Genomic DNA, 24,192 nt, shown 5'->3' on the forward strand with positions numbered 1-24,192 from the left:
CCAAGGATTTTGGAAGTTTCTAAGCAATGCTTTCTATTAATATTTCGTCCATAAAAGACAGAATATTGAGGGTTGCGACTGTTGATAAATATAAATATATCACTTAACTGCGTTAATAAATTGTTTTTCCCCCACCAGGCTTTAGGATACTTCACACCATCATCTTCAAGTGGTAGAACTGTCTTGTTACAATATGTACAGAAAAGACGCTTTTCCAAGGTAGCGGTACAAGCACTAGGAACGTTTCGTTTCGTCTTTTGCTGGTGATAAAATTGCGTTTTCAAGAAAGAAAGTTGTAACACTAAAGAACATGAACTGTAAGAGTAAAATGTATTTACAGGGAGGTAGAATCGAGAAGTTGCTGCATACTGCCACTTGCTGGAACTGCGCTATTGACTGGATCATTATGTGTATTACCTAACGATTCAGTTTTTATGTCAAACACGTAGATACATACATACGTTTTATCTCGTATTTTAAAAAAATATGGATGTGTTGTAACAGAGTATGGACACGGGCATTAGCCGAAGTACAGTACTTAATGGTGAGTGCAAGTTTAATTTAATTTTATGATAATTACTGAACTTATATTTCTTTCTAGTCATAAATGTGTTATGAATTTTAAGAAGATATCGATTAAACACCTAACAACCTAATGTTGAAGGTTCCTGATTTTAGTTGTTCACAGTATCACATGAGTAGAACTGGTTCCTATATTTTACATGTTTACATACCTTGTTTATTGTTTTGCAAACACGGATATACAACAGATTGTATGCGTGATTATGTACGGTAGTTGCATTCAAAGGATCATGAGTAGAGTTTTTAGATGGAACTCATTTGGGCAGAAATGCAAAACGATAAATCAGTTGCTGTGTACTAAAATTTATTGTAAATTATGAAAACGGTTCAAATACCTTTTCAAGGCTGTTCAAGAAATGCCTTGAACCTGTTTCGTTACTGTCATTGAGTAGGTTTTTCTAAAGATTTCCTTGCGGATAAAGATTAATAGTTCTTCATAATGAGTCATATTGTGTCCTTTGTTCATTGCGTATAGCACCTTAAGGTTCCTTTGTACACTGTCACATGGATGTTCCCTTTTTTTTTAATGTGGGGATGTTGCAGATTCATGTGTTGTGTTTAATCAAACGTTCCTGGTTTGTTCCTTGTAAGTGGAGATAATGGGCTGTTTGACCTATTGCTGAGCTGTACATTTACTCACATGTTTTATATAAGTCAGAGGAAGAAAAATTGTCTTGGCTACCTTTTAGATTCTGAGGCAGTTGATGGCAAATTTAAAAGTTTGTTTGGAAAGCAAGTTTTGTATTGTGTTGTCTGAAGAAACTAGCAATTTCTTGTGAGATGTTATCGAGGAAGGGGATGCATCATGTTAGTGCATTTCTCTGGTCCTTGGTGTTTACCTTGTTTATTTTATTTTCTATTTTGTTAATCATATTGTCTGTTAGGGTGCATTTATACCAGCTAGCTGAACCTATTTCTCTTATGATGCTCATTCCATTCAGCCACTTCTCATCATGGAGTGGAATTTCTAGAGCTCTATGAATCACTGAGCAGTAAGCTACAAGTTGTGTGCACAGTGGGGTGGCAGACGGAAATATGCATGCCTGCATCAGTGTTCGTTGGTTTTCTGTAAATGTGGAAGATATATTTGCTAAATTGCTAGCAAATGGGCAAATCAAGGGAGTTAACAGCATTATTTATTTCCTCCGCACAGGAGAGTTTAGTGTTCCTGGGCATTTTGCTGACGGTTTGGAGGATATCTTGAACACCATCGTTGTTTTCCCCTTTAGTAATTAGGAATTTATTATCTACGTATCTTCCATAGCACAGAATTTTTTGAATGCATGTGGTTATTTACGTACTTTTATGTCAAATGGAAGATTTTAAGTTTGGGTATCATTTCATTGCGTCTTTTGTGGACACTGGCACACTTGTCCTTAGCCATCTCATGGATTTTCTCTCACACGTAGTTGGTAGCAAAGCTTGGTATTTTATTCGCTAGTTTTATATGATCATTGTATATTTGCCTATTTAGCGTGATCTTCTTCCCAGAGTAGCTTTATTTCGATATCTAGCTAAATTTTCTATACTCTCTTTTGAACTATCTTACTCGATTCCGAGTTAATTAGGATTTTCAGTTGGATGAATTTTGTGATAGTTGCATATTACTTGCATTCTTAGATAGTATCAACAGCACTCATATGAGAATTATGTAATGCATCACTAACTCAAGGCGTTTTTCCAGAGAGCTTGAAATATGCCGTTGTTGAACCTTTCTGTAAGAAAGGTGACAAGAGAGATATCAATAACTACCAGTATGTTTCACTGCTGACGTCATTTTCAAATCTCTGAGAAGTTGATGTATTCTAGGATAGTGTGAATAGAGTCTCATCATAGCAACATAAATATCCTGAATCACAATTTGGGTTGTAATGCAATTACTCTAAATTTACATTATATTTTTATCTTCAATTGTCTAGTTTTACAAGCATTATACAATTAAGTAGCGCCGCTGGTATTTCCTACAACCTAATTTCCTATATAATTTGATGTATATTGAATTGCTCTATTCGTTATCGCAACATATATACAGCCCTAGCGTACTTCAGAGATAAGTAACTATCCTCTCAATATAATATCCGGCTTCACTCCATACTGATTCCTCCAGATGATTCTCTTAAACGTCAGTGTATTCCTCAGTATTACTAAACTGTGATTTGTATATTTGCTGCTGGCTACACGTTACGACCTCATACCTGATTTCGAAAACTCTACCTGCCTATGATGTATTACAGCTGTTCCCAAAAGTGTATCTTCCTTTTGTGCTTTTTGAACAATTATTACTAGCCGAAATTGGTTGTAGAACTAAATTAGCCTTACCTCTCTCTCATTATTACTAGCGAGGGCATATTCTCCCGTATCTCTGTCCTCTGTTCCTTCCTCTACTACAGAAGTTCTCTGTGGATAACGAATTGCATGTGCAGTTTCCTCATACACTATCTCTATTTCTTTATCTTCTGCTTGTGACCTAGGCAAATATAAGTGGTCTGTTTGTGTTGGTGCTGGTTTGCTGTTGGTTCGTATAAGGATAATCCTATCACTCGACTTCAGAGTAACTCACACTCTAACCTACCAACCTATAAATTATGAATCCTATTCCAATTTCATCATTTTCTGCTGCTGGCAGTATTACATTATATTCACGTGACCATAAATCCTTATTTTCTTTCCATTTCATGTCAGCACCCCATGTATATCGAGACTGTGTCTTTAAATTGTTAGCCGGCCGCGGTGGTCTCGCGGTTCTAGGCGCGCAGTCCGGAACCGTGGGACTGCTACGGTTGCAGGTTCGAATCCTGCCTCGGGCATGGATGTGTGTGATGTCCTTAGGTTAGTTAGGTTTAAGTAGTTCTAAGTTCTAGGGGACTAATGACCACAGCAGTTGAGTCCCATAGTGCTCAGAGCCATTTGAACCATTTAAATTGTTCTTTTCAGATTCTGTAGCTTCCTTGCCCCATTCAGACTTCTTATATCCCCCTATCCGACACGTGGAATGATACTCTAAGGAAAGAGTAATCTTTAACAATCACTTTCGCATTGGAGTGAAAATAAGTGTTCATTACAGTATTGCTGCATCCTCCTAATTCGTCGATGAGGCATTTGTCAAAATCTAAACGACGAGAACAGCAGAGGTCCTCTTCTCGTTCATTACTACAAAATGAACATTAGCGCTTTGGCACTACCTGCACTGATAAAGTATAACACTTAGACGCATGTTATGTTTCCATATACAACCAGCAAACTGAAGAGTGAGAAAATGTGTTTGAACTTCCGGAGGCGTAATTACATTCTGATACATTGGTAATATGAAAGATTATTCTCAGTTTTGGAAAGCAAAGTATAAAATACAAACCAGTTAAATACATAAAAAATCTGATACTGTCGAGGGTCCTCTTAAGACGTTCCATCACTATTTATAACAAAACCTACATAAATTAACACTGTTTAACCATTTACTCTTCATTCAGATTTATCGTGTGTGGATGTTTTACAGTAGGGATTTTTGGGCTGCCTTTAAACATTTTTTCGTAGTTATCTCTTTTACACTGTTGTGAAAATTTTGAGGCCCACATTTTTACGTTTGGATTAAGTGATCCGCTGAGCCTTTAACATTGTTACCACATGCAGATCTGAAAGAGAGCTGTCATTAGATAAGATACACGAACTGTTCAGCTTTGCGGACTTTGTCTCCTCTGTACATTTTTGTAAACTCGCTGCCGCCACTAGTAGGTACTGTACCATATTCGTAGTTCGACGCTAGTTTATACCGCAAGCGAGAAAATTTTAATAATTTTATTTTACTTCTGACACCATAATATTGTCAGAAGATACTAACTAGAACAGTTAAACATAACAAAAATTCTACCTTGGATATGAGCTTTATTTCAACTGATTTGACCTTGAGATTTTTATAGCTAATCTCATAAACTATCGCTCATGCATTGGACAACATCACATACATAGGTTCTTGAAGCATGTTATAAATCAATACGCAGAAACATTTGTACATTTTCGTCTTAAATAATTAAGAAACTACCGTTCTAGTTACCTTTATGTTGATTACTATGTGGATTTCTCTTTAGAAAGTCATCCTCTGGTAATGGCGTATAAGGATTTCTAAAAGAAGGTCTCTTTTGGGTACAAACGTTAAAGAATTTATTAGCTGTAATGTTAATGGTAAATTGAAGTCAGCAGAGCCCAGTGACAGAGACAGCCTTAGGATTTCATATAGTAAAAGTTATTTATGATTTATCATTTCAAAACGCAAACATTCATCTCCACAATACGGTAAACCGGCTACAATGTTCATTTTCACCAGAAATGCTAGTTTTATAATCAGTGAAACAATGATGAAAAAATCAGAAAAATGGAATCGAATGTCTTGTGGGCGATATAAGTAAATAGAACATTACAAACTTTTAAATCAAGAAGTGTAATCAAAATATGTAATCATCAGAAACGTGTGGTTCCTGAAGAAGAGCAGTAGCCTTTTACGTAGTTACAGCGGCAACAGTCTGGATGATTGACTGACCTGTTCTTGTAACATCGACCTTGCTGTACTGGTATCGCGAACGGCTGAAAGCAAGGGGAAACTATAGCCGTAATTTTTCCCGGGAGCATGCTGCTCTACCGTATGGTTAAATGATGATGGCGTCTTCTTGGGTAAAATATTCCGGAGGTAAAATAGTCCTCCGTTTGGATCTCCGGGGGGGGGGGGGGGGGCTACTCAGGAGAACGTCGTCATCAAGAGAAACAAAACTGGCGTTCTACGGATTGGAGCGTGGAATGTCACATCCCTTAATCGTCCAGGTAGGCTAGAAAAATTGAGAAGCGAAATGGTTCGTTTAAAATTAGATGGGGAGGGAATTAGTGAAGTTTGATAGAACAGGACTTGTGGTCAGGTGGATACAGGGTCATAAATACAAAATCAGATAGTGTTAATGCTGGAGTAGGTTTAATAATAAGTACAAAAATAGGAACACGGATAAGCTAGTATTAACAGCTTAGTGAATGCATTACTGTAGTCAAGACTGACACGAAGCCCACACCCTCCACAGTAGTACAAGTTTATATGCCAACGAGCTCCGCAGATGAGGAGGAGATTGAGGAAAAGGTGTGATGAGATGAAAGAAGTTATTCAGATAGTTAAGGGAGACGAAAATTTAATAGTCATGGATGACTGGAATTCGATAGTAGGAAAATGAAGAGAACGAAAAGTAGTAGGTGAATATGGACTGTAGAAAGGAAACAAAGAGAAAGCCGCCTGGTACAATTTTGCGCAGAACATTTTTTTAATCGTAGCTGGCACTTGGTTTAAGAATCATGACAGAACGTTATACACGTGAAAGAGACACGGTGAAACCGGAACATTTCAGAATGATTATATAATGGTTAGACAGAGATTTAGGAACCAGGTTTTAAATTGTAACGCATTTCCAGGGGCAGATGTGAGCTCTGACCACAATTCATTGGTCATGAACTGCAGATTAAAACTAAAGAAACTGCAAAAAGGCTGGAATCTAAGGGGATGGGACCTGGATAAACTGAAATGACCAGAGGTTGCAGAGGGTTTCAGGAGAGCGTTAGGGAACAACTGAGAAGAACAGGGGAAAGAAATACAATAGAAGAAGAATGGGTAGCTTTGAGAGATGAAATAACTAAGGTAGAAGAGGATCAAATAGGTAAAAAGTCGAGGGCTAGTTTAAATGCTTGGGTAACACAAAAAATATTGAATTTAATTGAGGGAAGGAGAAAATATAAAAATGCAATAAATCAAGCAGGTGAAAGGGAATACAAACGTATAAACTGAGATGGTAAGAAAGTGCAGAATGGCTAAGTAGGAATGACTAGAAGGCAAATGTAAGGCTGTAGACACATATATCACTGGGAGTAAGATAGCTACTGCCTACAGGAAAATTAAAGAGACCTTTGGAGAAAAGAGGACCACTTGTATGAATATCAAGAGCTTAGATGGAACACCGGTCCTAAGCAGAGAAAGGAAAGCAGAACGGTGGAAGGAACATACAGAGGATCTATAAAAAGGGAGATGTACTTGAGGGCAATATTATGGAAATGGAAGAGAACGCAGAGGAAGATGAGAAGGGAGATGTGATACTGCGTGAAGAATTTAGCAAAGAACTGAAAGACCTAAGTGGAAACAAATCCCCAGGAGTAGACAACATTCCGTTAGAGCTACTGATAGCCTTGGGAGAGCTATCCATGACAAAACTCTTCCATCTGGTGAGCAAGATGTACGAGACAGCCGAAATACTCTCAGACTTCAAGAAGAATATAATAATCCCACTTTCAATGGGAGCAGGTGCTGACAGATGTGAAAATTACCTAACTATCATTTTAATAACTAACGGTTGCAAAATAGTAACACCAATTGCTTGCAGGTGAATGGAAAAACTGGTAGAAGCCGACCTATGGGAAGATCTGTTCAAATTCCGGAGAAATGTAGGAACATTCGAGGCAATATTTATCCTACGATTTTTCTAAGAAGATGGGTTAAGGAATGGCAAACCTACGTTTATAGCATTTGCAGACTTAGAAAAAGATTTTGACAATGTTGACTGCAGTACATTGCAAATTCTGAAGGAGTAAAATACAGAAAGCAAAAGGCTGTTTTCAATTTGTACAGAAACCAGAGAGCAGTTATAAGGGAAGCAATGGTTGAGAAGAGAGTGAGACAGGGTTGTAGCATATCCCCGATGTTACTCAATCTGTATATTGAGCAAGCAGTGAAGGAAACAAAAGAAGAAACTGAATTCGAGGGAGAATAAATAAAAACTTTGAGGTTTCTCGAAGACATAGCAATTTGTGCAGAGACAGCAAAGGACTTGGAAGGGCACTCGAACGGAATGGACAGTGTCTTGAAAGTAGGAATAAGATGTTCAACCAAAGCAAAGCGATAATTTTATGTAATCGGATTAAATCAGTTGATGCTGAGATCAATTCAATGTCTTACCTAAATATCATTCGCTGCAACATATGGTGCAATGTGCATCAAACGCAAAATCATTGTGACCCCTATTTTTCATTGCAACGCTTTCGAGATTCTTGCCCATAGAGGAAATAATCATAATAACTGTGTTCATTAAGGAAGTGATGGGCATATCAGCATCAAACTGACATATAGAGTTACATGATATGTACAAATCAAGCTTTTTTTTACAGATTTAATTCTTTAAAATCGTTTGAGTAACATTACAGGGCGTGCGCCACGATTGTATCAACACAGCTCCACGCCAAATCTGCCCCGCTCGGATAACGTTACACCGCGGGCGCCTCGCACTGGTCTTTACGTGGAGGTTCTTTGGTAGGAGAGTAGCAAAGTCGGCAGGTATAAATTAGGTGAAATTAGCGTACAAAGTATGAACGTCTGTAATGCCCGAACTGTGTACGAATTACGCAAAACTGAGTCATTCTCACAGACTAATCCTCTATGAAAACTTATACGCAGCAAGAAGTCAGTATTTAGTAAGAACGGGGCAATTTACCAAACTGGAAATTGTGGAACAAATAATTCTCAGAACGCTATTGGGACGTTTAATAACTAGATAGGTCAATAAAGTGAACGACCGAAACAAGACGTGTATACGTAGACAGAGGTGATGTCGGACACCTTTCTGAATAGAAGGAACATACCTTAGGACACGCGCTCAGAACGACCTAGCGACGTTAGCCCATCAATTAGTGCAGTTTCTTGTGAACAAGAGGATCGAATTACGCTTTATCCAAGAGATACAGATGTATCTAGAGCAAACCCCCATAGCCGATTTTAAGCCTTCATTGTCGAAAGACCCGGCTTCGAATCTCAGTACTTCCTCAGATTTTTTTTCTGAGGCAGATGGATTTGGTAGAGGTTCCACTCAGACCTTGTGAGGCCAAATGAGGAGCAGTTTGAACAAACAAGCAGCGTCATCATCAGGATTCATCTGCCGGCAGTAACAGCTGGAGGGGACGAAGATACGTGCCATGTCGCACAGTCATAGACCTAATGCGTGTGTGGTATTTACTTCGCTTACAAAGGTATCTGGAAGCAACTGGGATACATCACACAGAGATTTATTCCAGGATGGTTTTTAAAATTCTAGATGCCTCGAGCTAGTGATGAATGCTAGCGTTAGATACGTGTGCAATATTCGGTTGTATGATCATATCAGTCCTTCATACTCCCAGCTAGGTTGGATACGCCCACATAAGGCACGCGATCTCCACACGATGTGCTTACTTCATCGATTTCTTAGCCACTGGTGCCCCCAATACTTATCTTCTCACATTAAACACCTATCATCATTCCACAATCGCAATACCAGATCGGATACGTCTATCATCTTGGCTGTACCTTTACATAACACAAAATCTTTCTCCGTGTCATTCTCCATCTCAGCCATACGACAATGGAACGCGCTCCCCTGTGATCTGCGTCTTATCCAGAACTACTCAACATTCAAGAGGGAACTCAAGACTTACATATTAGGGACGGTATAGCCACCAGTGGTGTGCCCCTCCCATCTCTTTCTTTCTCCTCTCCATCACAGCTTCGAATTTTACCATTCTATTTCTCTTCCTCTAACCTATCTACCTCTTATATATCTCTTTCACCCCATTCTATCGTCTTATGTCTCTGCTCGATGAGAATAACTCACAAGCTGCAAGAACATAACGAGAAAATTCCCAAATAAGAATGGGACTGACATTCACAAAAGAAAAGTATGTTTACTTTCATATACATAATCATTATTATTATTATTATCATTATTATTCTTGATTGTTATAATTATTTTTTATTGTTATAATTATCATTGTACTACTGTTATAATATCTATTTTTTCTTTAACATCAATACTGCATAATACGTTATATGTCCTTAATGTTATGTAGAAACAGTAACTCGTTCAATCTGAGTATGCCTGGTTAGGTGTAAGAGAGGGCCTAAAGGCCCTAATCTTGCCAGGTAAAATAAATGCATAAATAAATAAATTAATTAATTAAATAAGAAAATCGATGTGTCACTCGTTTCCAGGACAGTGCACAGCAGAACAGTCATGGGCAGAAGAACGAAGACGGCTGTAAAATATGAGAACGAAAGAATATAGAACAAAGATAAAGAAGACTTCAGACGGCCGAAACATAAAGAAACGGAAGTACATCAGAATAAATTTGTGATATCATAATCACTGCTGACAAAATCCTTTTGCATGTAGTTTTCGAACTTTTATAACATTCAGACCTACTAAAAGCAGTTTTTGGTCGATACCGCCCACAGTATCACATTATAAGTGCAAAGGTATTTACATTTCGTTCTGACACAACCTTTCTCTAGTACGAGAGAACAGCACACTTTCCACATCATGTAACCGGAAATACGTCCCATTGGCAAAATCACACGCCTGGAAAGAATCGGGTTCTATAATTGCGCGAACTGAGCCAAAGCGAGGCATAAAACGCGATCAGATGCACCGCTGGCCCGTGCATTAGCTGCGAGAGCCGAGGCCCATGAAAAGCGCGAATCGCTGCCGTTGTGCGACGTGGCGCCCACAGGCTTTAATGCAGGGAGCTCATTAATCAGCAGGTTCCTTCAGTAATTCACGTTGTAATCAATCATACTTCCCATTAACGTATTGACTTTTTAAGAGGACATGCGGGAGTCAATGTTTTATACTCGTAAAATTAACAAAAATTAATGTTAAACGCGCTTTTCCGAAACGAAACTTTTTCAGAGAGTGCAGAAATACCTATATGGCATTGAAATTTACATTGCCATTTCATTACAGTGATGAAACGTTTGTTCGAATGCATGAAAAACCGAATTTACGAGACCGTCAAATTTCATACCCTAATTCTCACTACGTCCTCAGTCATAAGTAAAAACTAAATATGATAAAATGTGTTATATTGTTACTTTTCTTGTTTCACTGATGTAAAACTTTTATTGCGAGTGACACCATAGTCATTACAGTCATTCATAAACTATAGAAAAGTTACGTTTCGTGTCCTACACAGGTTGGCAGAAATTTTGATTTCGTCGTTACGGAGGCATTGCTCCTTATTTTGTTACAGACTACATTAGGACCAGGTTTAAGCTACTAAATTACCATTACGCTATCTCCACTGCTTCGTCTGTTCACTTCACTCACTTCTGTTGTCCAGTTTTTATCCCATCTTTTCCGCGCTTTTTATTCTTGAAATTTCTTAATTTCATTTTTATGTTTTTTTTGTATTCCATTTGCTACTTCTAGGTCTTCGTGTATTTCGACAAGCCAGTTGGGTTTGTCTTTGAAGTTTTCATAGCGCTGTACTATGTTTTGTCAGTCTGTTAAGACACATACCTTGAATGTGACCGTACAGTATTAATCTTATTTTGATAATTCTATCTGTAATATTTTTAGGTGATCAAATACTTCTTTGCAACTTCTGTATTTAAATATTTGTACCGTGTCATCAGAGATGTAAAAAAGTACCTCATACACAAAGAAACAACCGCATGGTCAGAGACTTTACTACATATAGTTAATCTGCATGTTTTGCAGAAAATCTCGTAAGTGAAACATGATGACGTAACAGCAAAGTGAAGTTGTAAATGTGAAGGAGGCTGAGGAGCGTGCGAGTTCTTTGTCATTTGTGTGGGGAGCAGAGGGCCAGCGAAAATACAATGAAGCCCACCGGTCAATAGCACACTTCAGTGTACCTTGGGTCCAAATACTTTTATGCGACAGCGGTCTATTTCTTCCAGCTCTTCTGCTGGGTCGACGAGCCACTGCAAGCAATACTTTCACAGTCCATTAGACTATTTCATATGGTCGCTGCATGTAATGTTGCAAAATAGACTGTCTTAAGATTTCAGTACCAAAGACGAGTGAAATATTAAAACGAATACCTGCATGGAAACATTACGAGGTGCATTCAAGTTCTAAGGCCTCCGATGTTTTTTCTAATTAACTACTAACCCGAAATCGATGAAACTGGCGTTACTTCTCGACGTAATCGCCCTACAGACGTACACATTTTTCACAACGCTGACGCCATGATTCCATGGCAGCGGCGAAGCCTTCTTTAGGAGTCTGTTTTGACCACTGGAAAATCGCTGAGGCAATAGCAGCACGGCTCGTGAATGTGCGGACACGGAGAGTGTCTTTCATTGTCAGAAAAAGCCAAAAGTCAGTAGGAGCCAGGTCAGGTGAGGAGGGAGCATGAGGAATCACTTCAAAGTTGTTACCACGAAGAAACTGTTGGGGGTTCGTCGTCTTGGTGAAACAGCACACGCGCAGCCCTTCCCGGACGTTTTTGTTTCAGTGCAGGAAGGAATTTGTTCTTCAAAACATTTTCGTAGGATGCACCTGTTACTGTAGTGCCCTTTGGAACGCAATGGGTAAGGATTACGCCATCGCTGTCCCAGAACATGGACACCATCATTTTTTCAGCACTGGCGATTACCCGAAATTTTTTTGGTGACGTTGAATCTGTGTGCTTCCATTGAGCTGACTGGCGCTTTGTTTCTGGACTGAAAAATGGCATTCACGTCTCATCCATTGTCACAAACGACGAAAAGAAAGTCCCGTTCATGCTGTCGTTGCGCGTCAACATTGCTTGGCAACTTGCCACACGGGCAGCCATGTGGTCGTCCGTCAGCATTCGTGCCACCCACCTGGAGGACACTTTTCGCATTTTCAGGTCGTCATCCAGGATTGTGTGCACAGAACCCACAGAAATGCCAACTCTGGAGGCAATCTGTTCAACAGTCATTCCGCGATCCCCCAAAACAATTCTCTCCACTTTCTCGATCACGTCGTCAGACCGGCTTGTGCGAGCCTGAGGTTGTTTCGGTTTGTTGTCACACAATGTTCTGCCTTCATTAAACTGTCGCACCAACGAACGCACTTTTGACACATCCATAACTCCATCACCACATGTCTCCTTCAACTGTTGATGAATTTCAATGGTTTCACACCACGCAAATTCAGAAAACGAATGATTGCACGCTGTTCAAGTAAGGAAAACGTCGCCATTTTAAGTATTTAAAACAGTTCCCATTCTCACCGCTGGCGTTAAAATTCCATCTGCCGTACGGTGCTGTCATCTCTGGGACGTATTGACAATGAACGCGGCCTCATTTTAAAACAATGCGCATGCTCCTATCTCTTTCCAGTCCGGAGAAAAAAAAATCGGAGGCCTTAGAACTTGAATGCACCTCGTACAACCAAATGAAAATATTCTCACCTATCTACGGCGTGCCATGAATCAAATGGTGAGCAAATCTTATTTGAGCTGCCTCTATGTAGACAGCTGAGAATACGTCTGACGATTCAGGAGTATTACTCCTATATGCAACTGACATAATTTAATTAGTAGGGTAGAACTGTGAAACAGACATACGGGTTTTCTGACTTTGCCATGTTCATACGCCTTTCCGTTGCCATACCACACAAATTAATACCATACAAGGCAGCTCTTTCCTCGTCACCCGACCGTGCTAAAACACTGGGTCATCCGCGTATGTTCTGCATATAAAATTGTTGTACCTTATCGTCACTCCTTGGAGACGATTCCGGAGCCCGCAGAGCAGGGGCTCGACAGCGATGGCATACAATATCGTTGACAGTGGGCACCCTTGTCTGACCGATCATGAAAAGGTGATGGGCCCCACCATGCGTCCACTGATGAGCACTCTGGATGAGGTGCTTTGGAGTAGCCGTATGACTACGGTGGAAAAACCCTCTGGAAACTTCATTTGCGTTATCACTTCCACGAGCTAGGCGTGGCTTACCCTGTCGAAGGCGCGATCGAGGTTTATCGATACTAGTGCACCCCGGAGACGGCATGTTGTTTCCAGTGCGATCACATCACTGTAGTCGCTGAGAGCCGTTTGTATATTGCTATCCCCTCCTAGCTGAATTTGATCGAGTGATATCACTTGGCGTAGTACGCGTTTAAAGCGCGCTGCCAGTATGCTGGCGTACATCTTGTAGTCGCAATTAAGAAGGGTCAGTGGTCGTTATGCCTGTATCCCTGTGTCGCTGGATGGTTTGTGGATAGGAATCATCATTCCACGAAGAAGGATGGAAGAGCACATTGGGAGATATCAATTCGTGGTACATGGCAGTCCATGGCAGAGTCATGAATTTTTGAAATGTACGATAAAACTCCACCGGAAACCCGTAGGACCCCGGCGACTTGTTCGACGCTCCCTTATCGAGAGCTTCTATTACGTCGTTATCTGTGACCTCCGCCGTTAACTGTCGGTCTGCCGTCGCGTAGAGGCACGTGGATAGCGTTTGTGGGACTTCATGAAAGGCTGCCTAATCGTTTTCCGCTTCTTCATAGAGATGATTGTATTGTTCCACAAAGTCGTTGACTATATCTTTTTGCGTTGACATACGGCGACCGTCCGGCAATATGACCGAGTGTATTGAGGTTTTGCGGCTACGTTGTTTTTCTCTGATAACGTTATTTATCGACGGTGATGCTCCATGGACTTGTTCAAATGCCCTTGCGCGGACTGCGACACTCTCCAGACGGTGTCGCGTAACGGGAATTATTTGGGCCCGCGCTCGTTTTGTAGCAGCACTCCGATCCTGTGAATGCGCTTGTACAGAAATTTCGCGGAGCATCGTGAAATAAAATTCTGTCGTGTGTCGCGTCCACATCATCTGCTCTCTTCCGTATGCAATTAACCCTCGGCGCAATGCTGGCTTGACGTATTCCAGCCATCATTGTACTGTCGCCTGATAAGTTGGGAGGCGTCGTTCACACATGTGCAAGAGTCTTCAATTAAGCGTTTTCACTGTGGTTCCCTGAGGTGCGCTATATTCAATTTCCAAGCACTGCGACTCCTTCACCCTCGTTGACGACTTAGGGAGATCGTGCATTTGTATTCTATGTGATCTGGAAAGGCGACTGGCCACATTTCCGCATCGATGATAGCAAATTCGAGATGACGTTTACGTAAATTCGATCGAGGCGACTTGCTGAGTGACTTGTGACATACGTATATCCTCGTCTGTCACCACGTAACGTCTCCCATGTATCGATCATATTCATGTCCTGTATCAGTTTCCGCAGCTCCTGGCATGAATTATAGCGTGGGTGCTGATCCTTTAGCGTAGAGCTTGCAGTTGAAATCGCCTCCTAATAAAACGTGTTCATACCGGCCTAAGCATAGTGGTGCAATCTCCTTTGTGTAAAATCTCCACATCGCGCCTTTTGTTGGATCCCGACGGTGCGTAGATCTTAACGATCCGTACACCTACCACTGTGAGCGCCAGTCCTCGCGCTAACGGCAGGTACACCACGTCCTCGGCTACTAGGCCGCCACGTAGAAGTATCGCTGTTCCGCTGCTACCGTCTGTAGTGGGTGTAATTATGTATCGTACTCACAGAGGTCGGGGAAGCCCTCGAAACATACTTCCTGCAGAAGGACGATGTCGACGTCTGACGCATGCAACATATCTGGTAATAACTGCAATGTGACCGGCGTTCTAATTGTATTAATATTAACAGAGGCTGTTCGATACGCCTGCCGCTGTTCCTCAGTGCGAAAGGTGCACATGAACATTTATGTTAACTTGCGTGCTGCTGCTCGGCGACATGCTGCCTGTGCGACAGTCTGTGTCTTCTGCTTGGTCAACATCTGGTGGATTCCGCAATCGCCATTGCGGCCACGTCGTCGATCTGAGGATCAGTGTCGGATCCATCGGCCCAGTTCCTGTGCTGGAGGTCCATCTCTCGTCGTATTTCTCCGGCCGGGCTGACCGAAGGCGAAGGTGTTGCTGCGGTGAGTTGAGGGATCTACCGGCGGCTCTCCGCCGTGTGGCGCTTCGTCGGTCGTTGTATGCGCGTGTGCCACGCGCATCCGTGTCCCAGTGCGGGAGTGGCTCCCGGTTCTCAGCGACCAAAGCAGCTGTCGGAACAACCGTAGGATAAATTTCCATACCTCCTACCGATGCTTGCCGGTCGGTTAACGGCGACGTCGGCTCCGGAGTGGAAGAAGTGTGCGTCATTTCGTCACAGGTGGCCGTCTCTGCTGCAGTCGGTCGTCGTAAACTTTCACGATGTTCGGGAAGGGATCTGTTCGAAACTCGTCCGCATACGTTACTGTCAGCGGCGTCAGCGCGGTCGAGGCACGGGATCGCCAATTGGGACTTGCACAGTCAACGCGCGGGATTAGCCGAGCGGTCAGGGACGCTGCAGTCATGTACTGTGCGGCTGGTCCCGGTGGAGGTTCAAGTCCTCCCTCGGGCATGGGTATGTGTATTTATCCTTAGGATAGTTTAGGTTAAGTAGTGTGTGCGCTTAGGAACTGATGACCTTAGCAGTTAAGATTTCACACACATCTGATTTTTTTAATTTTTTTTTTTTACTTGCACAGTCCCCTGCTCCATACATTCTGAACGGACGTGGCCCTCTTTCCTGGATTGTCCATCGTAGATTACTATTGCTCTCCATCTGCCGATGAACTAGTATAAGGGTACATGTTGCGTCACTTCTATTCTGATTTGTCAAACCCCATTGAGAACGGGGTAGGCAGTGAAGATGGACCATTTTTTTCTCTACTTGGCTAAGCACTCTTCCATATGGGTGTGAAGCGTCAATGGCCAAGTCAAACGGAACCTGGAAAGGCCCATCAGAGTGATGACATTTGAGTCCATGTTTAGTATCTCGAATGATTGTGTCATATTTTGCGTTGTTAATCAGTTTCACGTAGACGGCACTACTCACTATGGAGAGGTGTATTCCTATAAGTTCGTTGTATTCAAGTTTAACTTCGTCTCGTAGGAACATCGTAGGCTTTCGTTCTCGCAGATTCATTAGAAAAACTAATCTTGAGAGTCGACTTCCTGATGGATGTGCCATTCGATATCGAGCCTTCGAAACGTGTGTGTAAGCCCAATAAGTAAACATCAGTGCGCAGGGACGTAAACAGCACCGCTGAAGGCAGACTGACTTGAACGTAGCTTACTAGGCAGAAATGCTGACCATTCACCGTCACAGCACTATGGATAGCACTACTGCATGGACTACCTAAGTGCACTCACCTCCCCAACACAAACTTCATGTCATCAGCTTATTTCCTTCCAAAATCGTCACAATAGCCACGGCTCTCGGACAACAGTGATGATTTAGGGTGAAAATAAAATGAAGATATGAAGTATGTGGACGGCCTCTGTGGCCGAGCGGTTCTAGGCGCTTCAGTCTGGAACTACGCGAACGCTACGGTTGCAGGTTCCAATCCTGCCTCGGGTATGGATGTGTGTGATGTCCTTAGGTTAGTTAGGTTTAAATAGTTCTAAGTTCTAGGGGACTGATGATCTCAGATGTTAAGTCCCATAGTGCTCGGAGACATTTGAACTTTTTTTTTAAGGTTGTGTACAGGAGGGCGTTGGACTTACGTAGTCTGTGCAGTAATGTTAGCCATAGGTGGTGTAATGATCAGCATTCGTACCTAATAAGCATGTTGACCTAAGTTTAAGTCCCGACTGTGGCACAAATTTTAATTCATTTATACAGCCTTCCTCATCTTCGTAAAGGACTCATTAAGTTTACAGTACTGACGTTTGCAGTACCTACTGTCGCCAACATACTTACATTTCATGCAGGGACCACTAAGATAAGGTAGGTGAAATTATGACTGATATGGAAGCATGTAGATAGTCGTTTTTCCCTCACTCTACCTGCGAGTGGAAGAGGAAAGGAAACGACCAGTTGTGGTACATGGGACCGTCCTCCACACACCTTACGGTGGCTCGTGGATTATGTATGTGGATGTGGACTTAGTTGTAGTTGTTGTAATATGTTTCTACATTTTAATACCTGGTTTAGCGAGTAACAGCATCTTTTTGCCCCCTGCAGTCTTGTCTTGATCACTGCTTCAGTTGATGTTGCTCCAGAAAAAGTCAATCCCAGATGTTTTAATTCTTGCGCATATTAAGTATTGGGAGTTTTGAAGCTTTCTTCCTATGCTAATGTATTTAGGTTTTCGGTACTAAGTTGTGGTCCGAACCTCGATGCCATTGATACTTCTTTTCAGTTCGTCTTGTGTGCATGTTGTTAATGCAATGCCATCTGTATTCGAGAGACAGCTTATATTTTCATTGTTGACTTGACTACTCTGACAGTTCCCTTTGTTGAACTTCTGCATTATCTTTTCGAATGCCACATTGAAAAGGACTGCTGATAATCCTTCTAGTTTTCATCCTGTTAACGCATAAAGTGTCTGTCATTTTGTTGCCTTTTTTAATCTTAGCATTCGTGTCATTAAGGCTTATCTCTGCAACATTCTCCATTTCCTTTCGTATGCCAAATTCTCTCAGGCTTTTCATCGGAGTCGGTCTGCGGATCCTATCATATGCCTACTTGAAGTCTGCAAAGAAAAGGTGTAATTAGCGGCTGTATTCGCACATTTTCTCACAGATTTGTTTTATGATGAATTTCTGGTCAGTGGTTTATCATCATATTAGGAAACCTCCTTGGTACTGTCTAATTATTTCTCTTGACAGGCATTTCATTCTTTCTAGTAGGCGGTTGAGCACCGTTGGGTCCCTGTTGCTGTCACACAGTGATTTATCTTTCTATTTGTGTATGAGACGTATCATTCCTCTGGTATTGCCCGTTTTCTACAGATTAATTCGATTAGATTTTGTATTTTGGGGCAGAAGGCTTCGCCGCCGCTTTTGACCAACTCAGAAGGAGTTACATCCATTCCTGGATTCCAGCCATTCTTATGGTGTCTTATATGATTTCTTATCTTGTCATTAGTCGGTGGACGATTTTCTGGTCCAGTTTTACTGGGTCAATAAACTCGAGTGATTCACTTGGTTCACCTCAGTTTACTAGGTCCCAAAACTTTTCTACCTGTCTTTTCTCAATCCTTTGATCTTCCGTTAGCAACCTATAATTTGACATCTTGAAAGGTGGCTACATTGAGTCACAGTGCCAGAGAATGCACCAAAGAGTATTATTCAGCCGCCTCCACTGGCAGTTGCAGCTGAGAAGTTGCTGAGGGCAGTTGTACTTCTGAGGTAGGCGTAGTTGCGGTACAAGTTGTGAGCATGTCGTGTGCAGTTGTTCTGATGGGTTAGACAGCCGATGCTGTTCAATTGGGGATGTTGTAATGATCAGAGTGTAGTTTTCGGCAATATATATGAGGTAATTAAAGCATTTTTGTATTTCAAATTTCGTAAATAACAATGCCTCTTGCTCACAGGTTCAGTCAACAAAGCATCTGGCTTGTGTTCATGTTTTAGAGTGTAATTCTGGTTTCTATGTGCAATCAAAGTATTTCTGTTTTTTTAATTACTTCATTGTAAATGGCGTTTAAAACATCTTGTCGTATTGGGGAAGAACCGTGCCAGATGTGTACTTTGAATCACACTTCCACACACATAACAGTTACATTTATGCTTTCTTGTTTCGTAGCTTTTATAGTTGCTAGGGGACTTCATTAATTAATTGTGTTAACGGAAATTTCTTTCATTCTTTGTTGTTATTCTATGTAATCAGATTGCGTATTAATATTATTCAGGGGCAACCGGTTACGAAACTGCGTAACCGGACAAACAGCGACCAAAATTAAAATTATTTGCATTCTATTTAATTAAGCCCCCGTGCACGCGGCGACCGCTGCTTCGGGTCGTCCCTTGGAATTCTTTTGATAGTAAAAATAGCAAACAGAAGTATTGTTGTGGTAATTTGTAGTTTAGTGACTGCAGTCTATGTTGCATGTGTAGATTTGGTAATGAACATTTGTAGTTGTCTTGTCTTTCTTCTAACGGTATTTTTGCAGAATTTAATTTTTGATGTCTTGTATAGGGGTTTGACAATTTTGTGCAATTATGAAGATTTCAATTCTTCGTTAATCGTGTTAGTGGGGAAGCATTTTGTGTGAATGGTATTGTTGGTGATAAAGTGTTATATTGTGTGTAATTTTCGTATAGTGACGAGTTTTGTATGTTTTGTAAATGATTACGCGATGGATGAAAAAGGCAAAAATGATCGGTAGTGAGATTGACGAAATTGTTAACATGGCGAACTCACCAACTGAGGAGAACAGTACGATGAATAATGAAGTAGAAAACAATTTAATTACGATGAATAATGAAGTAGAAAACAATTTAATAAGTCGGGAAAATAGTCCTGAACTAGTACAAAATTTTTCACAATCAAAAAATTTTCAGAATACGGGATTAATGACAGAACATTCTGGAATAGTATCGAACACAGACAGCTCTACTGCTATGACGATGGAAGTTAGTTTCACGGGAAATGTTAGGGGCGAAAAGAATTTCGGACCAGTTAATGTGGAGCAGTTGATGAGTGCAATATTAAATTTGGGATCACAAATAGGAACAATTAAAACTGAGATGGGAACAATGGAAACACGGTTAGACTCATTGGGATCACAGTTAGGTTCTGAATTAAAAACAGAGATGGGAACATCGGCAACACGGTTAGAAACTGATATGGGACCAATGGAAACACGGTTAGACTCAGGAATAGGGACATGTTTTAAAAACATGAAAGATGAATTAAAGAACGAAATTAGAGAACAAGTAGAACCGATTTTGAATGCTCACAGTAATAGATTAATTTCAATAGAATTCAGACAAAAGGAACAGGACAGAGAACAGGAAGAAAGAGATCTCGTGATAGTACAAAAATTTTCAGAATTAAATTTACAAGGCGCACACGATAAGGAAGAAATATTTGAAAGAATCGAGAAATCTGTACCAAATGAAAGAATAAATAACCTAACACAACAATGTGAACAGTTAACCACTAAATGTGTCAATACTGAAACCCGAGTCGCGACACTTACGGAAGACGTAAATAAACAGAAAGAACAAATAGGTGACTTATCGGAAAGAGTTGAGGAGATTTCAGATAAATTGACAAGTCTTAGTTTAAATGGGAACAGCGATTCAGACGATACAGCTCCATTGCCATTTGCAGAAACCGAAGAGTACCAGAACATAGAGAAACATGTTGAAAATCAGGGAAAATTTAATGAACGCGTTAAAAGGGAATTTGAGGCGTTACGAAAGCAAGTCAAACAAATTGAAAGCGAAATCGTAGGAAAAGACAACAGAAGAAATTTAGAATCACAGATAGCAGAGGGCTTTGAAGAAAATAATTTATTTCATTTATGAGAAGCAACAAGAGAGCGCCAGGCGAGCGAACTTGACAATAATCGACATTGGGACTGGGACAGACGCGGTAGGTCTTTGTCGCCACGAGGCGAAAACTTAGACTGTAAACACTTCTTAACTGTTCGGAAATTTAAGATCTTTCGCAATTCTAAGAATGACATACATCCATGTTCATTGTTAGACCAATTTATGTACGCACTTCCACCAAATTGGCCACCAAGTCACAAACTGGAATTTATGTGTGGATATTTAGAAAACGAACCGGCGACGCGCATGCGCGAACTTATTAGATATTGTAATAATTTAAATGATTTTTATCATGCATTTCTATCGGCATATTGTTCCGAAAACAAGCAAGACAGAGTCAAACATAGTCTTATTATGCAGCGTAATTTTAAACAGTCTGAGTTTCGCACGCCAGCAGAATACTTTGAAGACATGATTCGAAAGAATCAGTTCCTTTCCAACCCTTATAGCCCGACTGATTTAATTCGCATTTGTTTAACTAAGCTGCCACAATCGACAAGACAAATTGCTTTAGCCGGAAGATGTAAAGACGACATTGAGACTTTTAAGACTTTGCTACAAGAACTTGAGTATGTCAACGACGTCGGGTCTTCTTGTAATTTTTTCAGTAACAGTAATTACAATAGATTTTCAGAGAAAAGGGTTAGTGATCGGAACGGACGTTATAGCGGTAATTTTGAAAATGACAGACGAAACAGACAGGACAATAGATACCAGCCTTATGACAATAACATACGGTCTAACAGAAATTACACAGGCAATAATAATAACGGAAATTCCTACCGGAAAGATCAATCATACGGAAACAGTAATCGGTATCATCAAGACAGAAATTATTCATACTATAATAGAAATTCTTACTACAGAAATAACCAAGGTAGTAGATATAACAATAATTTCAGAAGTGACAGTCGAAAATACACAAGAAGCAGTCATGCAGATAGATAGAAAAATAGAAATTTTAATAACAGACGCAACCAAGAATTTACATCTAACAGACAGGAGGGACCTAATCGGCATCCTCCACGAGACAGAAATTCAGAGAGACAAGTGCAAATCGTAGAAATTGATCCGCTAAATGACGGGAATAATCAAAGACGTGACGCGAACAATCGACAATGACTTGTAGCTTCGGCTTCTGGCACCAAGTCAGAAAGTAATGACACTACGACTTTACACTACGTACGCCTGGGAAACGTGAGAGACATTTTGCTAGACGAAAATGAAAATAATTTAGACCCATTTTTACATCCTGTTATTGAAGTATGTGTGGGTAAGAATAGGTTCACTGCAGTTTTAGATTCTGCGAGATCATTGAATGTTATTAGTGAATCAGTTTTTCGTATATGTGTAAGAACTATTGCTTGTCCTGTGTTACCTGTTTCTAAAACTACAAATCGAGGAGCTATTTCTGGAAAAATTGTGGAATTCAAACAACAGACCCACTTAAATTTCATTTGTCAAGGATATGAATTTTCTGCTAATTTTATTATTGTTCCATTACTTCGTACACAAATTATATTAGGCATGGAGTTTCTTAAGACACATAAGGCAATTTTAAACTTTAAGGGAGGAAGTGTGAACTTGACTGTTGCCGGAATGCCGAGATGTTTGAAATTTTTCGAGTGTTTAACGAAATATAAATCAGATGAAAAATGTTTAAGGTTTCTTACTTCTGATGTTTTCTCTGAGCATTATGACGACAATGTGTTCATTCATAACAACGACAATAGATACAGAGACGCGATGCATGATCTAATTAATAGCGAAGAATTAATTAACGAAAAGGTTAAGAAAGCTGAAGTGCCAGATGACGTTGCAAGAGAAGAACTGCACTAAATTTTGACGTCACATGCTACAGTATTTAGTCATCACACAGGAACTATACAAGGCTTTCAACATTTATTTAAAGTAAAAGAACACACACAATTTCGGGGGAATTCCTTTGGCTTACAGAGACAAGGTTGAGAGAACTTCAATACATGTTAGATCAAGGCATTACTGAGCCAGCAGTCAGTCCTTATACCAGCCCATTACTCGTCGTTCTTAAAACGGATGGGTCAATTCGTTTGGTTCTGGATTCCAGACAGATAAATAATACCATCATTCCTGAGACTGACCGTCCACAAAATTTAGATGAACTTCTTCAACATTTCCATGGAGTTAAAGTTTTATCCACGATTGATATGCGCGCAACTTTTTGGCAAATAGAACTTCACCCTTATTGTATAAAATACACTGCCTTTTTAACCTTTGGTAACTGTTATCAATTTCGCAAATTACCGTTTGGACTTCTGTATCTTCAGCAACATTCATCCGTAGTTTAAATGAAATTTTACCTGTTTATCTTCGTGACAATATTACTTCATAAGTTGACGATATTCTTATTGCTAAACGTTCTTGGAGTGAGCACAACAAAATTTTGGATTCATCGTTACGTATTTTTGCAAGAGTTGGCATTACAGTGAACTTGGAAAAATCTGAATTTGGTCGTTCTCAGGTGAAATTTCTTGGTCATATTATTTCTACAGAAGGTATTCTTCCTGATCCAGAGAAACTAGACGCTATTCGTAATTATGCTGTTCCTACTACAAAACGTGATGTTCGTAGTTTCCTTGGTGTCTGTAATTTTCTTAGACGCTTTGTTAGATTGGACAATTTGGCCACACCTCGTTTATGTGAACTATCTGGAAAGAATTCTAATTGGTGTTGGGATGAAGAAGCTCAATCAGAATTTGAACAACTTCGTGATGCTTTAGTTGCTGCTCCATTTCTTTCACATCCGGATTTATCCAAAGATTTTTGTTTGACGAAGGACTCATCATACAAAGGCCTAGGTGCACACTTATTTCAAGAGATAGAAGAAAACGGCGTTGTAGTACAGAAAACTATTGCATTTGGAGGTTGTGTTCTCTCTCAATCAGAAAAGAATTATTCGATTACGGAACTAGAAGCCTTGGCTGTTGTTTGGGCTTTCACAAAATTTCGCATAGTTTTGTATGGCAGACATATTAAGGTTTACACCGATCATCGAGCTCTGGAATTTCTTATGTCAACAAAATTAACACATGGAAGATTGTCACGATGGGCGCTGTATCTACAGGAATTTGATTTTAGTATTGTTTACAAACAGCGTTCTTCAAATATTATTGCGGATGCTTTACCACGTGCACCTATGGGTTTGAAACAAAGTGCGGAGGAGGACTGCAAAGAAAACAATTATTGTTTGATGTATATTCAAGGTGTTGCGTTTGAAAATTTTATTTCGTCTTCGCTCCAGGACATCGCTAAACAGCAAAACAAGGATCCAATCTGGAAGGACATTAAGGAGAAGTGGAGGAGGAAGGAAAGCGTAGCGATGAGACAATATGATTTAGTTCGCAAAGATATTCTGTTTAAACGAAAATCGGTCGACAACTCTGTTTGGTTAGTT

Source organism: Schistocerca gregaria, chromosome 5 (genome assembly GCF_023897955.1).
Source record: "Schistocerca gregaria isolate iqSchGreg1 chromosome 5, iqSchGreg1.2, whole genome shotgun sequence".
Classification (NCBI taxonomy): domain Eukaryota; kingdom Metazoa; phylum Arthropoda; class Insecta; order Orthoptera; family Acrididae; genus Schistocerca; species Schistocerca gregaria.